At 37.1% G+C, this 16,894-nt stretch overlaps 1 long non-coding RNA gene across 46 annotated transcripts in view; it reads left to right on the plus strand.

The window, feature by feature from the left end:
* The window catches only part of LOC110402005, a 316,902-nt gene that overhangs the window by 17,796 nt on the left and 282,212 nt on the right, over positions 1-16,894 (plus strand). For 25 of the 46 annotated variants that reach the window (XR_002440790.1, XR_002440793.1, XR_002440787.1 and 22 more), the window contains exon 2: positions 11,879-11,939. The exons of 2 other annotated variants lie outside the window; for them this stretch is intronic. This is a non-coding gene — a long non-coding RNA (uncharacterized LOC110402005). Of the gene's footprint in view, positions 1-3,778; positions 3,884-6,821; positions 6,872-8,042; positions 8,131-8,407; positions 8,574-10,597; positions 10,706-11,878; positions 11,940-16,894 lie in introns of all 46 variants that reach the window. 19 more of the 46 variants (XR_002440748.1, XR_002440758.1, XR_002440761.1 and 16 more) reach the window with 13 other exon arrangements.

The following is a 16,894-nucleotide window of genomic DNA, read 5'->3' on the forward strand; positions in this document are numbered from 1 at the left end:
CAAAGTCAGCTTTCTGAAATTTTAAAGACTGTAGATATTGTATTACCCAAGAACTTTGTCAACAGTACCAAAAGATTTCTTTATACAACAGTGCAGCTTTGAGCAGTGATTATCTATATAAGGACTGTTAAGAACAATATTAATATCTAGGAGCTTGGTATTTCATGTACTTTTCTGGACAACTCTAAAGATGAAATAACATGCAATTTTAGAATAGTCCATAAAAATTTTTACTGTGGTGATTTTGCATGTTAATTTTCCTCTCCTCCTTAATGTCATAAACTTTAATATTCATGTAGGCTCTTCCTTCATATTTCATGAATACGCTGTATACTTGGACAATAAAAGCTTTCTGCAGAATCAACCACAATAAACACAACACTATATAATTTAAAAAAAAAAGATTTCAGACTCAGCAAGTCATAACACAGCCGCATTAATTTGTTTAGCTTGATTAACAAGGGTGCACTTTGATGTGCAACAATGGAGAAGGGAGTCACTAGATTGGTACTGTAGGATAGTGTGTTAGCCACTGGAATCTGACTAAACAGTGGCTGTTGAAGCTTCATACAAAGACCTTTCGATGCCTTTGCTGTTTTTTTTTCCAAAATGAGTGTGACAGTGGGAAAAGCAATCTAGCCACACTACTGCAAAGTGTAATACAAAACACATGGCTGATGCATAGACAGCAAAGAATCTGTTCTTAGTGGCCTGATTCTGAGCTGTTCTTAACAACAGAAAGAAAGGCATTGAGGACCTTTGATGGATTCCCATGGGATTTCTACTACAGCTGGGGTTTAATCCTAGATTCTGAATAAAGTCACAGAGCAGCAACTGTCTAGGCTGGCCCTCTGGTTTGTATGGTTTATCTCCTGTTCCAGGCTCCTTGGTCGCTGCATTTTATGCCTGAGGCTATTGCCAGTGGAAGGTAATTTAATGACCAGCCTACAAAATGGAGTGCTTTCAGGAAATCTGGGATGAAAAAGTTTAAGAAGTTTTTCATGGTTATCCCAATTTTGTTACATACTTTTTGCTTTTATGATTAGGAAAATCCTCTCAAGTACAGAACTTGCATGAAAAGGAGTCAGTGCTAAAAGCAGGGCTCTTTACAAGTGTCTCACCAGCACAAACGTACTCAAATTTTTCATTTCAGGCTGCACAGTTCTGCCTCTAGCCAGAATACATCTCACTGTAGGTATGCCTCAAGTTCTGCTTTTCCAGCTCAAGTAGAGCCATTATTTACCAGTCTTAGAAAACTCTTCAGTTGTGCTTAAATTGGAGGATTTTATTCCAATGTTTAGTACTTAACTGTTCCCAGAACAAGTGTGGGAAGTTACTCTGTTCATTCTTTAAGTCTCTGTAATCTCTGATTTACAGGAGCTAAAAATAGAAGAAAGAACTGTAGATTTCTAGAAATCAAGAAGAGAAAAAAAAATCAATTTTTAGAGTTAAAATTTGATATGCTTTTCCGTTTTTTTTCTTTTTTTTTTCCCCTCACAAGCCCATGCTTAGATAAAGCCAAGGACACTCTGAGGTGCGTAAAAACAATGACCTCAAATCCCTAAATTTCTTTTTGGTCCTAAGCCATTTTTTATCTTTGGAAATACATTTGTGCCAAATGTTTCTGAGAGCAGTTTATAATCTGTGCTATAAACACCCTCATATGCTATGCATCTAGGGTGGCTTTCAAGCACAGAAAAAATTTGAATAGCGTAAGAAGCATTGCAATTTAGCAATGTAAGCCCGAACCTCCTTTACTTTACTCTAGTGCCTCACATTTTCCACTTTCTCCCTTTCCGTTTTGGTTAAATCACTTTAGCTTATATTGTTATCTCCAACACTATTTATGTATTTTAAATGGATCTAAGCAAGCAAGGCTGCAAAAATACACTCATGCTCTGAGCTGTGCATGTATACTTGTACAATCAAAAAGATACTTGCTAAAATGCGATTATTTGTCATAGATTAGTTTTTACTATTTTTGTTTCTCATTTTAAGTTTAGCCATGTGTGCAGTAAGAAAACATTCTTGTGTTTGCTAGGGAGAGCAACAGAGGGGAGCAAGTTGTTGATCTTGGGATCTCTGCTGCTTTGAATGTGGTCTGGTTGTTAAATGTCGCACAGACAGTTCTTCTGTAGACCCCTACACCAAACTATCATCACAACCAAAGCCATGTAGGTGGTATGAATTTTAAGTTGGCAGGTGTGAATCACCTTCACCTCTGGCCCTTTTGTTTCATGGCTGACCAACATCAAGGTACTTGCAGCACTTTTATGTGATTGGATCTTAATACATACTTTTTGTAGCTGCATCAAGAGCAAGGAGTGCATTTGTCTCTGATTTTTATGAACAAAGATGAGACCATGAGACCAGCTACCTTGCAGCAGAACACTTTTTTCCTTTTTTTTTCTCTTTTGGTTCAGCATAGGGATAAAATTTGCTTTGGTTTTATTTCTTCCCAACGTTTTTAAATTTATGACAAAATCAGTATGGAGCACTAACAAAATCAGTTTGCAGTAGGAACAAGGAAGGAACTGTATGATCAGTCTTATTTGAGGAAGATATGAACCCTGAAACCTTAGCAGTAGGGAAAGATGGGAATATATGTATGAGAAATACATTCTATGTACCATTTTGCACAGAATCAGATTGTATGTGGCCGCCACACCACCAAGCTTCATCTCTTAATATTGATTTGTTTCTTAACTGTGAAATCTTTCTTTGCTGCTGAGGTAACTAAGAACTCAAAACCATACCTAGCATGGACCTGGGGCAATTCCATACCTCTGTGGCATTTTGCAGCATATTATGTACATTATGTTAATATTAGCTATTTCAATCATTTTTAAAAAGAAAATAACAAATTGTTGGAATAAATACTAATATACCTGTTAGCAAGGCTGAAGACTGTCTAAAAATGAAAGTCTAGCATTGCATAATTAGCCGTAAGACTACCTATGTGGGTTGAATTTAGAATAGGTATGAAATAAAGTAAAATGCAACCTTATCATTAAATACCTGTTTTATTAAAAGGTTTTGTAATGACAAATGGGGAAAAAGCATTGATGTATTCACTCTCACACTTGTAAAGTAATGAACGTTATTATTCCCTTCTAGTGACAGAAAATTGAAGCACAGATGAGCTGAATAACTTATGGTTATGCTGTGATTATGGGATTTACATCTCCTAACAGTAATCACCTAAATGTTCTTTATAACCAATAGTCATCTTCGGAGGGCATCTATTTTAGCATGGGATGAGTCAGCCATCCTTCTATGGCTGATATAAGTACTTTCTTCCTTTTACTGAGTACTGAGAGGTTTGGCAGCTAACTTAGGGGAGAGGTATACTTTCAGATAGCAAAACTGAGGTGATGTGAGTTATGCTGTTAATGTTTAATAAAGCTAATAATAGAATCTGGGAATACTGGCAGTAAAGTGTCTGTATTAGCTACTAAAATATTCTTCTTGTCTGAAATATGTTATCTATTTTATTTTTTCATGAGCTCCATGAATTTTATTCTAATTAATTGGAGATCTCCACCCTGGACATTTCAGAAGGCTAGTTTTTGTGATTAAGTAGTTATATATTGAATTAACTTACCAAAACAATATGAAGAAGAAAGTCATTCATAATTTGTGGATTAATACTATTCAAAAAAATTCAGTTGTCCCTCCTACAAGGGAAAATAGTTGAGTTTCCTTATTAAAGCAACTTCATGAGTACCTGAGGAATAGCCACTAGGTATACAAAATAAGTCATTTTTTATATTCGCAGAAATAATTAGTAGCAAAGAATCTGGAAGTAACACCAATAAAAATGTGAACTCACGTCTCCATTGCAACATTTCACTGCATCTGAACAATGTTCTTAAAGGCAAAGGTATAACTATGATTTTTTGAATTATTTCTGGTATATACCCTCAAATATATCACTGTGTTCTACCTTGTTGTATTTCTCTAGTTCACTTTTCAGTTTATATACAGCTTATTTTCCATTTCTGATTTTGATACAGTATTTATTATAACTATAATATGTTTTATGGTTAGCTGAGTAGATCACCTTTTAAGGCCTATTTAGTTGCATCTACATAAACATTTATTTTGCTGTTATAAACTGTTTATCATTTTGACTTCTCTGCTCATTTAAAAAAAAAAAAAAAAACGGCTGTCAAAATCTGTCTCCTATGTTACTTCAGCTTCCTTAACACTAATGTGGTAACTTTTCTCTGCTTCATTTCCCTTCAGTTTTCCTGACCAGAAATGATTCTTTCTGAGCATTAGCAAGTTAAACCTTCTTGGGATGGTAATGATAGCAGTATGACATTCTTTAAGTTTATTAGAGAAAACCAGCTCAAAGATAATTTCTTTGAGCATTTCCTGGAAGCTTATTTATATATTGTGCACTTCATTGTTTTTGTAAGAAGATGTTCTTATTAGAGTCAATCTCCCTTATATTTTCCTTCCATAACTTTTAAACAGATGTTTATGAAATACTTTCATTGTCCTGGCATGCTATAGTCCCCATGTTTACATCTCATTTCTCCCTATCTTCTTCTCCACCCTCAGTCAAGCAAACAAACAGGCCTTTTAAAATGCAAATATTGATATTTTAAATAATAGAGTCTTTTGTGCAAGAGAAATGTGAAGCCTGAAAGGAAACTGCAATGTGGAATCTCTGTAGGAGACTGTGGCTGAAATTAAGCTGGGGTTGTACAGAGAAACAGTGATGGGAGCAGGAAGGTGGCAAAGATGTTCCATTTAAATCCATTTATTGCTTTGTGGGCTGACAAAGATGTCATACCTAGCTTTGACTGACTCTGTTTTTTTGTTTGTCTGTTAAACTCTGCATTCCTTCTCAAAACATCATGCATCTGGCATTTTTGTTTAGTGGATGAAGTGACTGTCAAATGTAAGATTTGCTAAGCACTTTGGTATCCTTCTAGAGCAAGAACACCTTAGATTTATAAAATGGTTTCTTTTGGAGTTTGCACACTGGTGCTTTGATGAAGTCACTTGTCTGAAAATTTTACTTCATTTTAATCTAGACTCCTTGTCAAAATAAATCTTGACTTGTGTGACAAGATCCCAAGTCAGCAAGTGCTCTGAAGTGTATGTTTTTGTTAAAATGAGAAAACCAGAAACAAAAGATGGAGTTTCACCAATAAGTAGTATTTTTCAATAAAAGTATCACATCTATTTTAATATATTCAAAACTTAACTTGTTTTTATTTCAATTGCAGTAACTTCAGGGGCATGAAAAATCAGACCCTAACCTTAACTGACTAGAGGCATGAGCTTGTAGTATATGCAAATACTTTGATTTTTCCATGGGATGTGCATTTCTCAGAGAGCTTTCCAAGTGCACTCAACAACAACTGTTTCCAACTCTCAACTTCTTTTTCAAGCAAAATTTTTGTTCCCATGTTTTACTGGATGTATTAGCAGATTATTGCTGTTATTAAAGGAATTTTTGGATAGGCAAAACTCCCTCATCTACTGATTCTGATTACCAGATAAATCTGCCTGTGAACCTCAGGCTGGTCTAATCATTAAATTATGCAACTCATTGATACAAAGCTTATTCCTGTAATAGCACATGCATTTAATAGGACGGAGTCAAGACATGTGAAACTAATGTGCTTAAGAAGATTACGTGCTTAAGCAATATGCACTTGGAATGGGTAGAGTTCTTGTTGTATTCACCACAGGTAGCAGTGAGCTTCATCCCTTAGAAAAAGAAAATCCAACTCCTTCAAGCATGAAGAAAGGCAAATGACTTCCTCATCTGCCTTGCTACAGCTATTTTCACAGCAAAAGACAGAGGAAATGACCTTCTACCTCCTCAGCAAATAGAAGTTATGAGATTTGTACGTACAAAGAGCAAGTCCAAATGTCTGATAAGAACAATTCTGTTTGAGGCTCAGTGATAGATTTTTTTTTTTTTTGGGGGGGGGGAAGCAAGGGTTGCAAAGAAAAGCAGTTTAGGAAGCATCATAGTCTTCATAGAATTTAGGCAGACCTCACTCCCACCCAGTCAACTGGATGTGAGTCAGGGAGATCATCTGAGTATTTAGACAGAACTGCTGCTGCTCACCAAATAATTTGGATATGTGTCAGTCATAGTGATACTCAAATCATCCATCAAAGGAGTACAGCTTGCAGTCCTCACTATGCCAGCTTGAACCTGCTGTTTTCTCACCTCCTTTAGGAAAGTGCTAGGACTTTCACTGACTTTTTTTTTTTTTTCTGAGCCAAATCGTCATCTGGTAGAAATCAGAGAAGCTTCATTAAAGTCACTGGCACAATACCAAGTTACTTCTGCTGAAAATTTTCCCATACCCCTAGCCTTTAAAGGTGAGGTCAGTAGCTGCCCCTCACATACAGTGGTTAGAATACTCTGCAAGAAAAATCTGCTGAATGCTCTCCTTTTAAACCACAATTGAGACCTGCTGCTAGTTATGGCTTGTTTATGAAAGCTGGAAATATCAAAAACCTATTGAAATGGATAAACTGATTTCAGACTCAGACTTCATTTAGCTAGATTTTGATGGTGCTGCTGACAAGTTATTAGAGACGCTCATGCTTTGTGGTTTTTCTAAAGATCTCAGAGTACTAAAATATATAAACATTCTTTTGCAGCTCGTAGTTCTATCTCCTCTATTTTTACCTTGTCTTCCCCACATCTTCCTCTTTTTTCCCTCAATGATCATATATTATAAGCCAAATATTCTTGGCTGCTTTCCATATGTATTTGTGGATATGAACTATATATTTAATAAATATACATTTACTTACATAATTTGTTTTATATTTGACAGGCATATCATATACTTAATTTTCAGTAACTGGCAGTCTGCAAACAGCATGAGTGAGTATCTTCTCATTATGATTATGGGCTGGAATGAGAGCCTTTGCCTGTAGTAGGCAAGTGTCATGATATCACTTGGAAGTGAGGTCTCTAGGACAGAGATGGCTATTTTTACATTACATTTCACAGCATGAGACAACTTTAATCTCTAAATCGGAAATATCCAAATGACCCTGGGCAGCTCATTTTAGATTAAGGCTGTAATGATCCCTTTTCCATGCAGCAGTAATTTCTATCCTTCATCACAATATGCATTGAGCCAAGTAGCAGCTGCAATAAATAGTTAAGGAAATTTGTAAAAAGAAGCTGGCATTACTAAGTAAATACATTTAGTGAAGTGAAGTTAGTATTGACATGAAAGTGCTCATCAACTGCAAGCCTCGGTATTGAGAAACAGATTTTTCACCGGTCTCTTCTGCCAATGACCCTTGATTCCAGTTGGAGACGTGGTGTGAGAATTCAGCGTGTGCTCAGTAGTCAAACTGCTGGCACCACATTGCCAAAAGTACCATCTGAAACCTGACAAGTGAGAACAGAAGGAGATGTATGCCTGTGTGGATTATATTAAAGCTCTTTCAGTTATCACCTGAAAGCCATAGAAACAACTACCATTACTCACATGTAGGCAAATACAATTTTGCCTTCCTGTGCTGGTGCTGAGTCTGACATTATGCCTTCTGCTGCCAAGGGATGCACTAAACTGCTGGCCACAGCTGGCCATGGAGTAGGGGTCAAACAAACACACTCTGTTTTGATATAATGAACTTAAATAAAAATATAGTTGTCAGTCTCCAGGAAAAAAAGCCAAAGCATTTAAGAAGTTTCTGATAAACAGTTTTAGATGAGAGTCATAATATAAATAACTGAAATAAAATGATCAACGCAAGTATTTTAGCAGAAGAGAGATCCTTTCTGTGAAACCACTGTTTGTGTATCTGCTGTTAGTATCAGTTGTCCCCCTGCCTGCCTTCTGATACAAGAGGAAAGGAGGAATGTTGTTCTGGTATTGAAAGCAAAGACTGGTTCACCAGAACAAACTCTGAATTTTGCTAATATTAGCATACATGAAAAGTAGCTGTATAAGAAGTTGTTGACCATGGGTTCTAAAAAAATGAACCGTGTGAAGTTACACAGTGAAAAATAAGTGAAATCTCATTTTTTTTTGCTTGAGCTGTAGATGTCTTAGAAGCCCTCTGGGGATATGCTGGCAAGAGTATGGAGTATCCATAACAGGTATGAGTCCATAGGATTCCCCTGAGGTATGTCTGCTGACATAAAGATCTGTTTAAGCCAGTAATCAAAGTGATATGAAGTTAGGCTAAAATTAAATTATCAGGTATTATCTTCATCTTTAACTTCCCCTCTGCCTACAGATCTCCATCTTTTTCTCTTGGAGGCTTTGTCAGCTATAAATCAACAAACTCGCATCTCCTGTTCTTTTATACATGACAGAATTCACATGTGAGACTGTTAGCTGATCTACAGTGTACTTCCCATCATCTAAAATCATGATTCACTCTGCTCCATCCTTAATAGGTTTTAAATCTGAGGTCCTCACCCAGGAGCAAACAGCTTGAAATTATCCCAGCCTTACTAGGGGGCAAAAGTGTGCTATCAGCAGCTGGGGAATGGCCTTTCGCTGAGGGGCATGACTCTGTAAATCACCTTGCATCACAGCAAGATAAGAGAGTTCACTTGAGTGGTAAGAATAACAAGCTTCTGTGTATGCTAAATACAAGGTAATTTCCAGTAGCTTTCCTTGTATCCCTTGTGCTGTGATTTTATAATGTGAGAAGAATCAGCAGTTGAAAAAGCTACATCTACCAAACCTCTATAATCTAACATTTGGTAGTCTTGATTCTTGATCAAATATCTGTATTTTTGCATGTTTTAAAACAAAATTAATACAACTGTAATAGACAATTACATTCCAGTACGACAGGCTAAATCAGTCCTTAAAGCAATTTGCACCTTTTCTGAGCAGCCGCAATAGAAGTATGGCTTGCAGTAGGAGCTGGGACAGGATCTGGGACAATTCTTGTACTCATGTACACACAGACGCATGACAAGAAAGCTGTGGCAGGTTCTTCAGGGATGATGTAGACCAGCCATACTCAAGACGCATAGCACTCACATGCATTCGGATAACAATCATAAAACTTTTGTGTGCTTCCTTTTCATGACTGAAACTTAGCTACTGCTAACGCAGTACATAATAGCATAATGGTATGCAACTGTTTGTGACAGAATGGAAAACAGCAGTTTCAGCCATAGGAGAAATTTGGGCTAAGCAGACATATCTAACTTGTCCAGACATTTACTGAGAGGCTGAATTAATCACAGAATTGTAGAGGTTGGAAGGGACCTCTAGAGATCATTGAGTCCACCCCCCTGCTAAAGCAGTTCCCTCCAGCAGGTAGCGTCCTTATTCTTCTTCAAAGTGCTATGGACATTTAGTTGAACAAAAGTTATCTGAGATGCTAAAACTTATTTGAATAATATTTTCCAGGAGCACAGCATATGGAGGTGCTACTACTCTAGAGCAAAGGGCTGCCCTATGATCTTTTCCTAAATTAGCTGTGAATTTATGAGACTTCAGATTCAGGAAACTGGGTAAATATTTTTGTTGCCAGGATAGTTGACAATTACTCTTCTATCACCTCCTTTTTATAGACTTCAGTAGATCGACTCCTTGCCAGGAATTTGTTACAACTAGCATTAGGTTTTTAATGCTCAGCAAAAAAACTTTCCACTACAACGTTAGTTAGTGAGTATCTCCAGTCCATGGTAGGTGCTATTTCTAGCCTTCTGGTTGGTGCATCCTGTTCTACCTGGCCCCTTATCTTGCATCTTTTTGACTGTTGACTGCCTTGCCTGTTTTTCTTTCCTGCCAACCTTTTGCTTCCAGACTGTTACACTCGCTTCTTAACTGTCTTAATTTATTTTTCCTGTGTTTGGTTCTTTCTTCTCTCACAAAATCCTTCTCTTTAACATGCCATGAAAATTTTGGATTGCTTTTCTGGTTAGAAGTCAAACCAGGCAACACAGTGTACCCTGTAGATTAAAGAAAGAATGTAAAGTGATCCTCTGTCTCGTTATCGAAGGAATGAGATATCATTCCCTGCGTTCTATACAGATTTCTTGCACATTATGTGTGGGTGCAGGTGGAGAAATAACTAAATGCTTGAACTGCACAGTAACTCAGTCAAGCTCAGTGCAGTCAAGTTCTTCCAAGGCCTACATTTTCAGTGTAATGAGGGAGACTATCTATTTACAGAAGAGATTATGTCTAAATTGTTCTTTGCACACGTGGCTTAGCTCTACCCACCTGTCCTTCAGTGTCTTCTCTCAGCATGCTTGAAACACTTTAGCAAGCAGCAAGAACATCAGCTGTGTATGTGAGGCAGCATCCAGGGCACAGTACTGATGGAGCTGTGAAATGAAGAGCTGGAGAAGACAAAGCGTACCTTTATGCTCCTGAATCTTCTAAGTCCGATATTTTCTTGTATCTAGAAGAACAAACAAACAAAAGTTGAAGGGTGCATTTCCTGCTTCTCCATGGTAAATCAACTCCTTCCCAACCCAACAAATCTGAACCCCATAAGCCAAATGTAAAAAATAGCAAGTATAGGCATTAGTGCCTTCTGGAATTTCTTAAAAACTAAATTTCTTCAAAGGAGTAGTAAAATATTTTCCCTTGAATTTTTCTCTCCTGTCAAAATCTAGTTCTTCATTAAAGCCTCTGCCCTTTGAGAACCACACTAAGGTTGCACAATGCAGTACAATCTACCTGAGTGCAAGAAAATTCCAGTTCAGGCGTGTTACTTTAATATGGTGAGTGTCACTACAAGCACAATGTTATGCTCAGATCTGTGTGGAGACATACAGATGATTTGCAAAGCTACAACTGAGGTAAAGACATTAACACTATAGGATGCTGTTGACTGCTAGTATGAGCAAAAAAGCAAGCCCAGTAAGCTTTGTACTTTTCTGGAGTTTTCCCTCAACAGCCTTGGGAGAAGCTTTGCAAGCATATCATTTTCAAAATTTTTCATTAAGAGTTCATATTCTTTGGAAAAACATATTTAAAAGCTACTTTAAAGTTAATTTGATTATTTATGTGCTACACCCCTGCAGTGAAATACCAAAGAGACCTCCTTGTACACCTGGTGTTCACCTCAAGGCTGAACTAAAATGATTTTTCCAAAGCAGCTTGCTTCTCTTGGGAATTAATTACAACCTGTTGACCTCAGACTCTGCTTCTCAGTCAGCGTGTAGCTGTTTGTAGTGAGCTTCCCCTTACCTCTCTGACAGTTATCTCTTTTTAAGATATTTTCATCTTTTGGTCACCTGCTCCCTAGCTTTATTGCCAGGATAGTCAAAGTGTGTTATAATTAATGAGTTCCAGCTTTTCAAGTGGCTACACTTGTTTTTATGTCTTTGTTCTTTCTCCTTGTCATGAAAACACTTGAAAGATCCCAGTCTTGTTCTAAAACAGGAGAGTAAGAAGTATAATTCCTTCCCTTCCCCGTTACTGTAGTTTGTTTCTTTTACCGCTTTACACTCATTTCTCTTAAAGTACATTCATTCTGTTAAGAATGTATCTAAAATGCACGACTCAGATTTTAGCTGTATGCCTTTATATCACATATGGTGTACTCATTTCCAACGTATGTCCAAGCTTATATTTATACTTCTGCAAATGAAACTGTTAGGAAAAAACTTGTATTTTTTTTTTCTTGAATTGTACTTCTGACTGTGTTAGAAAAAACACAATAACCTTCCCGTGCTTTATGGTTGTAAAATATTGGAATTTATATCATAGGACACCTTGTTTTACTTTTGTAATAACTTTAACAACTTCTGGAAAAAAAAATCGTGTTTCACTTGAATTGAAATATTTCTGGAATCTGAACACAAGAACTGAGATATACTTCATTGATATTTAAAAGGGGAAAAAAGCTTTTAGTATAAGGAGGCCAAGTAATAAGTCTGCTTTGTTCTTAGACACTGATGATGGATATCACAGACGGACTGAAGCACATGATCTAAACACAAGAAATCTCAGGTATGTCTGATAATGTAAAATAATCTTTTCTATATTTCGGACCAAACTGAGGACACCAAACATGTACCATATTAATATTTGCCTGCCATTTCAGCTTACATAATGAGATATTCAAAGTGAATTCTGAAATCTAAAAAATCATATAAAAATGCTGGTAATGCTTCTGAAGAGTCACCTATTTCATTTTGTTATATCATGCAGGGTCAAACTCTCCCTCTCCTTCTTTCCCTCTCCTCTCTGATTTTTGATTTCTTCAGAATTTTTAATAAGTTTCTTAATTAATCGGAGCAACAGATTGGCTGATCTCATCAATTTTCTGAGAAAAGGTAACGAAGTATATTTTGCTTTAGCAAGGCAATAGAAATGCGTAAAGAAAGTAGATGTTTCTGTTGCAGAATTTTAGTGTGAGGGACAACTTCTGAGGTCTCTGTGATTAATAGACATAATTAGTTTACAAAGGCTAGTAATCAAGGTTATCTGATTTTGTGATTTACTTTACACCATTGCTGGCCAAAATCAATACAACAATGATCACCTTTTGCCTCAGTGTGGGGTTTGAGAAGAGAGGCAGAGAAAAAGATATTTATAGCTTTTCCTTTTGGTCACCATCCATGTGATAACAAAGGATTGTTAATGTTGACCTTCAATGCTGCTGAGAGTTTTTCTTGTGGTAGCTATGACTCATTGATTCTTGATACCATGAAAAGTAGCTCAAAGTCCATCTTCCAAGGCATACTTAAGATGATGTATTACAATCAGCCACAAGAATCGGGTTTATGATAGGTATAGAAGATATTCAAGCATAAACAAGGACTATATGGCTCTGTGCTTCTTGAGTAGTCCTTGGTATCAGTACAGCTTTAAAAGAACTGCTGAAATAGGAGTCTACACTGTCCCTGGAAGCATAGACTTTCTTTCACATTTACCTTGAGGTGAGCAAGCTATCTCTGACGGAACTCATGTTCAGGCGTAAAGGTTCATATTATCAGGCTAAGCGTGGTAGACAGGAGAAAAAGATCTAGTCAAAGAGTTTTACTAGGTTCAGGCTAACGCCTGAGGCATTGCTATCTCAGGAAATGAAGCCTAGAAAGGGTCACTAAATAGAACCCTTCGTGTTCTGGGTAGCATATAATGTTTAATGGCTGATGAAATTGAGCTGAGAGCACTCTGAATTTTGTTTCTACTAATTTTTATTTGCATTTAATTTCAGGAAAAAGACAGCAGTCACTGATCTATTTAAGTTAGAACCTGCACTTGATGTGGCTAGAAGATTGAAAGACAGTAAAGTTTCACAGGACAAATGTCATAAAATACAAACCTCTACATCTTGCTAACTGTCAAAGTCTGAGGATCGTCTTTATCACAAACAACCGAAAAAGACGGTACATTTAACTCTCACACCAAAATCCAATAATTCCCAAAGTACTCATGCTATGAGTTATCTGTTACCTAGCACCATGCTTCTCTGCTAAGTGATGAGAGCTTCTTTTTTGATACGTTCCTCTGTAGTTGACTATCTTGAGTTTGACTATGCCTGGGGTATTTCAGCTGTAAAAAGAAGTTATTTTTTAAACCATATGATGTGCATGGGAAATGTTTAGCACATGGCTGCTGCTCACAGTACTGCCATGTAATCATGCAAGCTCTAAACAAGCTACTGAACTCTGACAGCTGATTCTCTGTGATTAGACAGCTATGGTCAGGCATAATACCTAGTTTAGACACTGCTCAGATTTATTTACATTCCACCACTGCATACAGCATTGGCCGGTCTGTTTTGAAAATCTTACCCAAAGTCAGACAAATGCCGAATATCCTTTGGAGTGAAGGCTTTGAAAACCGAAGTCTTCAAGGACAGGATCTTTGTCAAAAAGGGTAAATGTGTCTGCAATAAACTGCTTGGTCAAAGGACTGTGTAGGTTAAGTATACATTGTAAAGTGCTGCATTGTCCACTAATAAAGCACTCTGTGCATGCAGCTGTCAGGTGAAGCTTTTTTTAACAGCCTTGAAGACTACTTAAAGTATGTTGTAGTACAATTCTTGCAGTGGTGAGAAATTTCCCCTGAATTATTCACTTGACAGCTGGAGATGCAGCTGTTAAAAAACAGCTCTTTAGGAAGAAAAGGAATTAAAACGGGTAGGGAGAAAAATAATAATAAACCAGGGAAATGGGGAAAGTGAAAAGAGTTTTTTGAGTGAAGGAAGCGTGCACAGCAGAAATGTGGTATGTAGTGTGCCCAGCAAAGGCACGTTTTTAAGCATTTTCTCATCATGATTTTTCTCTCTGTAACTTGTACACATTCAGGGGAGGAGAAGCAAAAAGCAATTTATGCAGCTCAATATCAGATTGCTCTTTCCTGACGAGGTCCATCACCCTTAGAAGCTGTGAGTGTTTGGGAAGATGGTGATGCTTGTAAATCAGCTAGCAACAGAAGAAACACTGAGAAATCTGCCTTCTTTTTAATCAACACAAAGAGTATTTTATTTTATTTTATCAAATACTGCATTATATTAACAAAACTCTGCCTGGCTATTTATATTTCATATGATTTCATTCATTTATGGGTTGTGCTATTGATATTATGGTGATACTTGAGAAATCAGTCAAGTGTTGCAAGTCTGTCGTGTCAGGAATTATGTGGTTAAGAAACAAAGCCTGTATTCCAGAAAAATGACAATAAGGCGGGATGTGGTAGCTGTATTAAACAGGCCAATGGATACAAAAGTGGACTGGGAGGGGAGGAAAGACAGTGATAAAAGACATGAAACTGATTAGAAACTCCAGCAAGGTAGCCCAGTATGAGGCTTGGTAAATCTCGTACAGTGATTTGTATTTGTAGGGAGCTACAGCAAACAAGTGAGGGCATTTCTTAGGACATATCTTACATATTAAAATGTAGAGCTTGGATCTCAGTAAGAAAATGAGAACTCACAAATTGTTTAAGTTTGCAAGTAAAAAATAGACTAATTTATAAATAATTGTGGTGAGAGCATATTGCTGCTGGGACAAGTGTGGGAGAGAAAGAAGCCTTTGAGTAAAGATCTAAAGCCTTCTTCCGAGCCTGCTAAGCTCAGTCACTTTAAATGATATCTAATCTGCTAGCAGATGTTGGAGAGAGGGAGATGATTGTAACCTGGTCATTCAAACCATTCTTGAGACATTTTATTTGGAGTTTGACTTTAGATCACAAATTGCACAAATGACTGCTATGTTAAACAGAGGTGCACTGGCATACACCTTGTATAATCAGAACTGAGCTCAACTACATGTAACTGTGGGTTACATACACTCTTTGCTTCTGATATCAACTATTTGCTTGATACAGATGGAGAGGTTTCTTTCCTCAGACTATTTTCCATAAAACAATGTTTATTTGCAGGCTGAGCCATTTCCACAAATCCCTAATTATCTTTGGGCAACCTCACCACTTTGAACTCTGATATATACATGCCTCAACAGCTCACACGAGCAGCAAGCCTACAATTTAAAGTAGCCATGCACTAACAGCTGGGGTAAAAGAGGAAATGAGAGGTGGCCGAAAGTCTGGCTGTTGAGCCAGAGAAGCCAAGTAAACCCCTGCACCTAATTACAATGCTCTGGATGTTTTCAGTGAATATCAATAAATTGCTCAAGGGAAAGGTGCCCATTGGCAGTCATCAGCTTTCAGCAGTAGACAAAAGAGCTCCATCTCAGTTCAGGCTCACAATGATATTGCTATCCACCATCTGTCTCTCTAACAGCCTTTGTGGGAAGTCCTGTGCAGACAGAGGGGATTGCTTCCCCAGCCAAAAATTGTATATATTAGATAGACTAGTGGGAAAAATCGGACACCTAGACTCTACCTTTCAAAATAGGATGGACAGTCAAGGACCTGTTCAATGTGGGGTTTTTCCCACAGTGAAAATCTCAAAATTTAAACAGAGAGCTCTATATTCCGTTCACTGGGGCATCAAGCAGGAAGCACATTTGCCTCTCCTTCACTTCCTGTGTCTGTACATTTTGATTGTATTTTCTTATTAAAGAACAAAGTCTAATTGCTACTTGAAGGAATTATTTTATAGTTACAAAATTCTTCAATTATAAATCCACTGTCTCTGCCTTTACCTCTGCAGTCCTTATTGGTTACTGTAATTTAATCTTTCCTCAAAACGAACTGCTTATTCCTTAAAACAGTTGACTCTTGATTCATTTATATTCCTGATATTCTTCTCATGGGCAAAAGGATTTCATGGTGTTTACTTACCCAGCTACTAGGTGGAAAGGCCCAGGGTGTTCCTGGAACATATGTTTCTGTTCCCAGTAGTAATCAGCCAAGCTCTCACTAGCTTTTGAGGTATAATTGCACCCCAAAGTCATCACTTAATTTTTCAGACCAACAAAGGATGATATCATAAACCCAAAGAATCTAGATCTAATCAATCTAAAAGTGTGGCACAAAGCTACTTTGGATAAGAAGCAAATGAAATAACTATGCTTCAGGACAAAGGCTTCCCCAAGAGTAGGATATATTACATCTAATATTTTTACTAGGCTTTTTTGAAGGCAGCTTGGGATTCAGTATATATCTTCTCTAAAGAGGAAGAAAAGCAGGTTTTTTTTAAACAAGATTTTCTTTCTTTTTTAAAATCTTAGTTCTTGTGAATTAAATTATCCTTTACTAAAGTTTTAGAAAGTGTCTTGAGAGGATAAAGCCTATTTTCTTGAACTTTCAGCTATCTTTGAGAAACAAGCACAGCCTAATTCTAATGGCGAATCAGTAGAGGGAAATTTGCAAGGCATTTAATTCACCAGGAATAATAGCTTGTATTTCTGGCAAATATTTAATTGAGAGGCTTCTATTCCATTCTCTGAAATTGGAGGATCCCTTCTAGTTTCCTAAAGTTTTAGTATAATTTCAAACAATTTTACAGTAAGAATAGACAAATAGAAGCAGTGCCCTGGGAAGTACCTGGA

The sequence above is a fragment of the Numida meleagris genome, chromosome 6 (genome assembly GCF_002078875.1).
Source record: "Numida meleagris isolate 19003 breed g44 Domestic line chromosome 6, NumMel1.0, whole genome shotgun sequence".
NCBI lineage: Eukaryota > Metazoa > Chordata > Aves > Galliformes > Numididae > Numida > Numida meleagris.